Source organism: Pelodiscus sinensis, chromosome 2, assembly GCF_049634645.1.
Source record: "Pelodiscus sinensis isolate JC-2024 chromosome 2, ASM4963464v1, whole genome shotgun sequence".
Classification (NCBI taxonomy): Eukaryota; Metazoa; Chordata; order Testudines; family Trionychidae; genus Pelodiscus; species Pelodiscus sinensis.
This window is the reverse complement of record NC_134712.1, coordinates 113,445,590-113,451,874: the sequence shown is the minus strand read 5'-3', so window position 1 is coordinate 113,451,874 and position 6,285 is coordinate 113,445,590.

Genomic DNA, 6,285 nt, shown 5'->3' with positions numbered 1-6,285 from the left:
TAATGGCATATAATAGTAACACAACACCAGACTGATTGATTCAGACATTAACAGTGCACTTTTCTAAATCCTGTGAATCAGAATTTGTGAAAACTGGTACATTTCCACTGCATTCAATAGGTGGAAAACAGGCAATCTATCCATTGAAGTGGTGAATGCAAAAAATACAAGAAAATAGAGAAATGGTTCACAACTTATCCCCTTGCTCTCTGCTTTGGTAGTTGTTCTTTAGTATCCTAGAGCTTGATTTGCATCCCTCTCTCGGCAGAAGGATGCAGTCTAGACGTAGCCCTAGTGTGGGGATTGTTAAGAGTCTGCTTCTGGTGCTGCTTGTCTCGAAGCAACGATGTAAACAGGCTTTAGGTTCATTAGCCCCCACCCGTATCTCTCTCTCTCGGTCGCTCTCTCTCTCTCTCTCACACACACAGGCATGTACACACTCTGTCTTGTAATTTTATTGGGTCAGATAACACTGTGCAAATCATGACATTACAGGTTATTATTTAGTCATGTTGTAATATCACAGCTACAAAATCTGGTGTCTTACACATGGTTTACAAGACATGTCACTGAAATGCTCTGTTTTCAAGTGTAGGGCTGTACCCCCACAAGCTGGAATTCATCCCCGTACAGAGGTGCAGCACAAGACCCATGCAACACTGAAGTCCCATTGCAGGGAATTGTACCTATAATGATGACTGCTGGTTTCTTTCCCTTGGTTGCCTCCTCTCCCCCCCCCCCCCCCCCGCTGCAGACACATGTCAATCATATTCTGTCATCAGAGGTTTACTGCCTGTTAAGCAGAAGACGGACACCTGACCTAAGAGAAATCAGCACTGCTTGCAGGAAAAGCACTCCCAGGGCCTGGTGTGATGGTGGCCACTGGCTCCAGCTTAGGTGCTTATTTATTTACCAGACCTTGATGGCCAAACGTTGCTCATTTCTTCACTTCAAATTGCTTTGGATGGATGCCATGAAAATAGACGGGGTTGCCCAACCCTAATGACGCCTCTTCCCCATCAAAATGTGTTTTCACTCTGTGGAAGATGAAGGCTTGATGCCTCCTCATGCTAGAGTGTGTCCCTCTAGAGTACCTCTAGAGTGTGTCCCCTGCCCCCATACACGGGTCTCTGCCCAGCCTCATACAAGCAGCACTTAATTTGTAATGAAAGAGATACTGGGGCTCAAGCAATTGTTTTACTTTCAGAACTGACAAGCCCCAGCACAGACTGAGCACTTCCCGCACATAGGAACAGCAGCTAAAGCAGGAGAGCAGCAGATAACAAGAGAGAACAGGAAGAGCCAGAGGCAAAAGGAGGTTGCATATTTAGAAAGCTGGACAGGACTCCTCACTATGTTACTCTAGCCTTGTATCTTTGTAGATCCATTAAAACTAGTGACCTTATATTAGCATAAAACTGGAGTAACACAGTAGTGAATCAAGCCCTTTTACTTAAAATGTACAGGTCCCTTCAGCGGGGACCTGTAGGCACCACTGGCATACAAATAATATTATGGGTTAATCACTATATGCCTGATTTTGCCACTCGTACTCAGACTGCCTAGTACCTTCCTCTGCTTTTAGCGCCATTGATTTCACTAGGGCTGCTCTCGGAACTTGAGAACAGCCCGCTGATTTAAACAGGGCTACATGGGAAGTAAAGATAAGTAAGAGAAGGCAGAATCTGGATCTTAATTATGCATAATAGGTGTATGTAGCGTTTATTGTACCTACACTCAGAAAGCCTTGTATTCAGATATTGTTGATGATTACTGATTCTGTTCATGCCCTCTGAAATGCCTGGCATTAGCCACTGTCAGAAGACAGGATACCGGGCCAGATGGACTTTTGGTCTGACTCTGTATGGCTCTTCTTATTCTGAGTAAGGGACATAAGCAATTTCCACTGTTGTGTCCATCTATCCTATTTACCTATTCATTCCCCGCATGCTAGACAATTGGCTTTGTAGTGTTGCACATCCATCTTTCTCTCTATCTCTGCACTGTGCAACAAGGCTATGCTGCCTACTCGTAAAACAAAATCATACTCATTTCACTGTGCGGGATTTGAAGAGGAGCAGAAGGAGAGGTAAACGATGCATTTTTTAACTCTGGCTCAATCTTTCAAAGGCGAGCTGCGGCAGATCTGACTAGGAAGCAATATACAGCCTTCACCTCCAGTGCTCAGGTGGCTGGTTAAAAGGCAGAGATTGGCGAGGATTATTCATTGAGAGCAGCCTGTTACTAAATATGAGCGTATCCAGAATTCATAAGGAAGGAGACAAGCTCCAGTGAGCCTCGGGGGACAGCAGCTTGCAGGTCTGATGTTGCTCACAGCCTGAATGAGGACGAGGATTAGGGCCCACAGATCTGCTCTGACAATGAAAATAGCCACCCCCGCTTTTGCTAATGCCATTTCCTTTGCAATATTGCAGAGATGAGGGCGGGGGGACTTGCTGGGGGTATTGCTGTCCCTTTTAGTTTTGAATTAGATTTCAGCTCCTTTGTTTGGTCTTTAAATTTTCCAGCCCCTGTCTGCATGGGGGCTGGAAACTGGTGTGAGTTTCTGGAGTACTGGATACTTGCAACTTTGAAAGTAACTTGCTTCTTGGAGAGTGGGGCCAATGCAGTAGAGAGCATGGCCTACTTCTTGTTGGGCTCTCCCGTCTTCTCTTTTTATCACTTCTATGGTCACAAACATAAAGCCTTCCCAAGCTGGGGAACACAAAAAGATGAAATTAAACAACTCTAGTTTGCTTAGTTCTTTCCACTAGGTTTGGGTCAGTTATTTTCATGTGCTGTTTGGAAACAAGTTGAGGAGTAAAACTCTGGAAACACATGTCAGTATAGTCATTTCTGGATTAAAAATCAAAACACAGGAAATAGAAGAGTAACATTCAGGAGATTCACAACCTTTCACATTTTCGTTATGACAAACACTCAAAGGGCTTTAGCCCTGCCACCATAATTTGAAGCCCCACAGAGCAAGAGTATCACTAGACATGTTTTGATGAGCAGCTAGTAACTAAATGAAGCCAGAGATGATTTGCTAACACATTATGTAAAATATTTATATTTTACTGTGTCAGATAAATTCAGTTCCTTCCTCCTAATCTTCTGTTTGTTTAATAGGAAACTAACAAAATCTTTGTGGAGCAAAAGACTAGTGCAAATGTAAGTGCTGCTACAATACAAATAATAAATAGCCACAATAAGAACCATCAAGAGATTGAAATTCATTTCTGCTATTATTCCTCTAATCTTCAAGACAGTTACACAGATGGAAGCTTATCTACTTCTCTCTCTCTCTCTCTCTCTCTCTCTCTCTCTCTCTCTCTCTCAAAAAAAAAAGCCTGGTTCTAGTTCATTTACAACTCTTTGCCTCCTTGTTTACACATCTAAACTGGTATCAGTTACTTTGAGCATAGTAATTCCCAGGTACATCCTTTGAAAGTCAGAGGGGAGTTCCTCATTTTGCACTTGGCCTTTTCTTTAATTTTAAGTGGGAAACAAATGAAACCATCCAGGATGTGATATTAGAGGCTGATCTTGCTCCCATTGAAGTCAGTGTCAAAACTTCCAGGGGTTTCAGCAGAGGGAAAATCCCATTTTGAAACAATGTTTATGTGGTGGCTAAAACCCATTCCTTATTTCATGCCAAATTGGTTTATTCCTTTGGTGGTTCTTTATTAGCTTACTTTGCAGCCTCGCTCTCTCTGACTTGGGTTGTTGTTTCTTCTCTCTGTCAGAAGGTTGTGTAGGTGGCTTATACATTTATAGAAAAGAAAGCTGGGCAAGTCTTTATTTATAACCCGCTTACTTTGTATATAAAATAAATATAGGCAATGCAATGTAGATTTATGTATAACATATGCATCCTTGTTCATCTTATTGCCTGGAATTACTCTGTCATTAGACAGTGATTTCTGAAAACAGGCTTTTGTCAATTAGAAAGGCACATCTGCATGCTGGTGCATTTGGAATAACACAGGAATGGGAGATTTCCCGTGAGATTTTGCTTCTATTGAACAAATCCTTTCCCTTCTAAACTCTAAGAAGATTTATATTTAAATCGAAACAATCTGCAATGCCCCAGGAGGGGGAAAAAACCCACAATCAAATAAATAAAATAACCCACCATCCTAGTTCCTTAGTGACTCAGCCACTGACTTAAAAAAAGCATGTTTATTATTTCCCCAGCCCTGTCTGTCTGCCGTTTCGTCACCATGCAGACCTACTTTGAGTATTTGCTAAATATAGCGAGATTATTTATCATTCATTCAAATTCGAAAATATCTTGAATGCATTGAGACAGAAACAAGTCCCCTTACCAAAGAGTTTGCGATTTCTTTATCTAGTTAAGCCACTGTTGTTTTTAAAAAAGAAACTCAAACTTTAAAAACCCAATCAAACAAACAAACAAACAAACAACCACAAAACCCCCAAACAAACAAAAATCCCTCAAACTAAAAGGCCGTTTTAGTCCGGATGTAATTCCTATGTCTGTAATACAATGGAAGCAAAATGCAGGACAATGTAGCACTTTAAAGACTAACAAGATGGTTAATTAGATGATGAGCTTTCGTGGGCCAGACCCACTTCCTCATCTTTAGGGAGTTGATCCTGCAATCCTTATACAGACAAAACTCTCTCCCACCCAATCTCTCTATGTCAGTGCCAGTTTTACGGAGTAAGAACTATAGGACTAAGGAGTTTAGACTCGGATCACACAGGACTCCATCCTGCTCGGGATAAAAAGTCAGAGGGATTTCTACAACTAACAGGATTTGACCATGCGGAAAGCCCGTGAGTCTAGCTCTTGACTGAAATGGGTTTACCTACTAATAGTAAAGGGGGGGGGGGAGACCCATCCGCCTTACATCCTGGCAGATTTTCCGTGGGAATCTGGCCCGAAGAAGGACCCGCTTCTAACTCCTACTGAAATCAGTTCGCTCCAGCGGGAACGCTCTCGGGTGCAGGATCGGCCCTTGCTCTCCTGTTTCCTTTTCCCTGCTCTTGCAGGGCCAGCTTGTGCCGTGGGTTGCTGTCGCGCTTGTTTGCAATCGCGAGCTACGCGTGGCTCATTTGGGGAAAGCCCCTTGCAGAACCCCCCACGTTCCCCTGCCAGGTGCAGAGTGGAACGAAGTGAAGGGAGAGGGGTGGGAACATGCCCTTGGAAGCGAGGCTGAGCGCTGCCTAGATTGATCCCTCCCCCCCCCCCACACACACATATACACTATAATGTATTTTATCATTAAAAATCAACATCGCTTCCAGTGCTCAAGGCGGCTGGCGCCAGTTCCAGAGCCCATTTGTTGCTGGGCTCCAATACGTTTGGGAAATGCAGATTGGATTGCAACCCACTGTTTGATTTATGAACTGTTACCCTGGCTATTGCTTACACATTACATTGCAGCCTTTACAGCCCTTGGGGGAGGGGAGAAGCATGATATGCTGGAGAAGGGGGGATTATTGCAGTCCCCTTCCTCCCCCCCGAATAAATAATAGGTGTGACTAGAATTGCAGAATCCAAATTAAACTTTGACGCCTCCCCCAGCTCGTGCCTCCCTCAGCTGCCTCCCTCTCCGCAGGACTCTCATCTCCTAGGTAGAAAGGTTGTGTTTACTCCTTGATGTTTACTTCTCCACAAAGGCATCAAGATCCTATAAATAGGCGAGGTTATAGCAGCTTCTGCTGCGAAATCAATAGGGCCCAGTCTCCTGGCTATTTCAGCTGAGCTGTCTTATTAATTATGAAAGGACTCATCTGAGCCCAGGCAGCAGCTTTCTGTCCCTCCTTTGCAGCATCTTAATGGTGGTTGCTTTCTCTCCCCCTCCCTAGCCACAAACTGTCCCCTTTTTTCAGCAAAAGAGATTTTTTTTAAATCACCAAACACCTCTGTAAAAGAAGACAGCTGTAAATAGTCTGCCTAAAACGCCGCCAGCCATAGCTGTTCCAACCAAACCCGCGCCGGTGAATAAAGGGGGGAGACCTGGAGAGGAGCTACCACTTTTGCAGACCGTCCTGCAGGCTTGGGTAACCCCCCCCCCCCCCCGATCTCCCCTCTCCCCCGCCTCGGTTTCCCACTGGAATCTGGCACGCTAGCTGGCTTGGGCTGGTCTCCGCTGAGTCACACATTTTAGAAAAGGAGTTTTGGGCACTCTCTTCGGGAGCGTTTTCTAGCAAGATTTTTATTTCCAATGGCCACGTTAATTAGTTTGGCAGTTCTATATTTATTTGCACCAAGATGACGATGTTAATATTAATTTAGCGGCTTTGCATTTG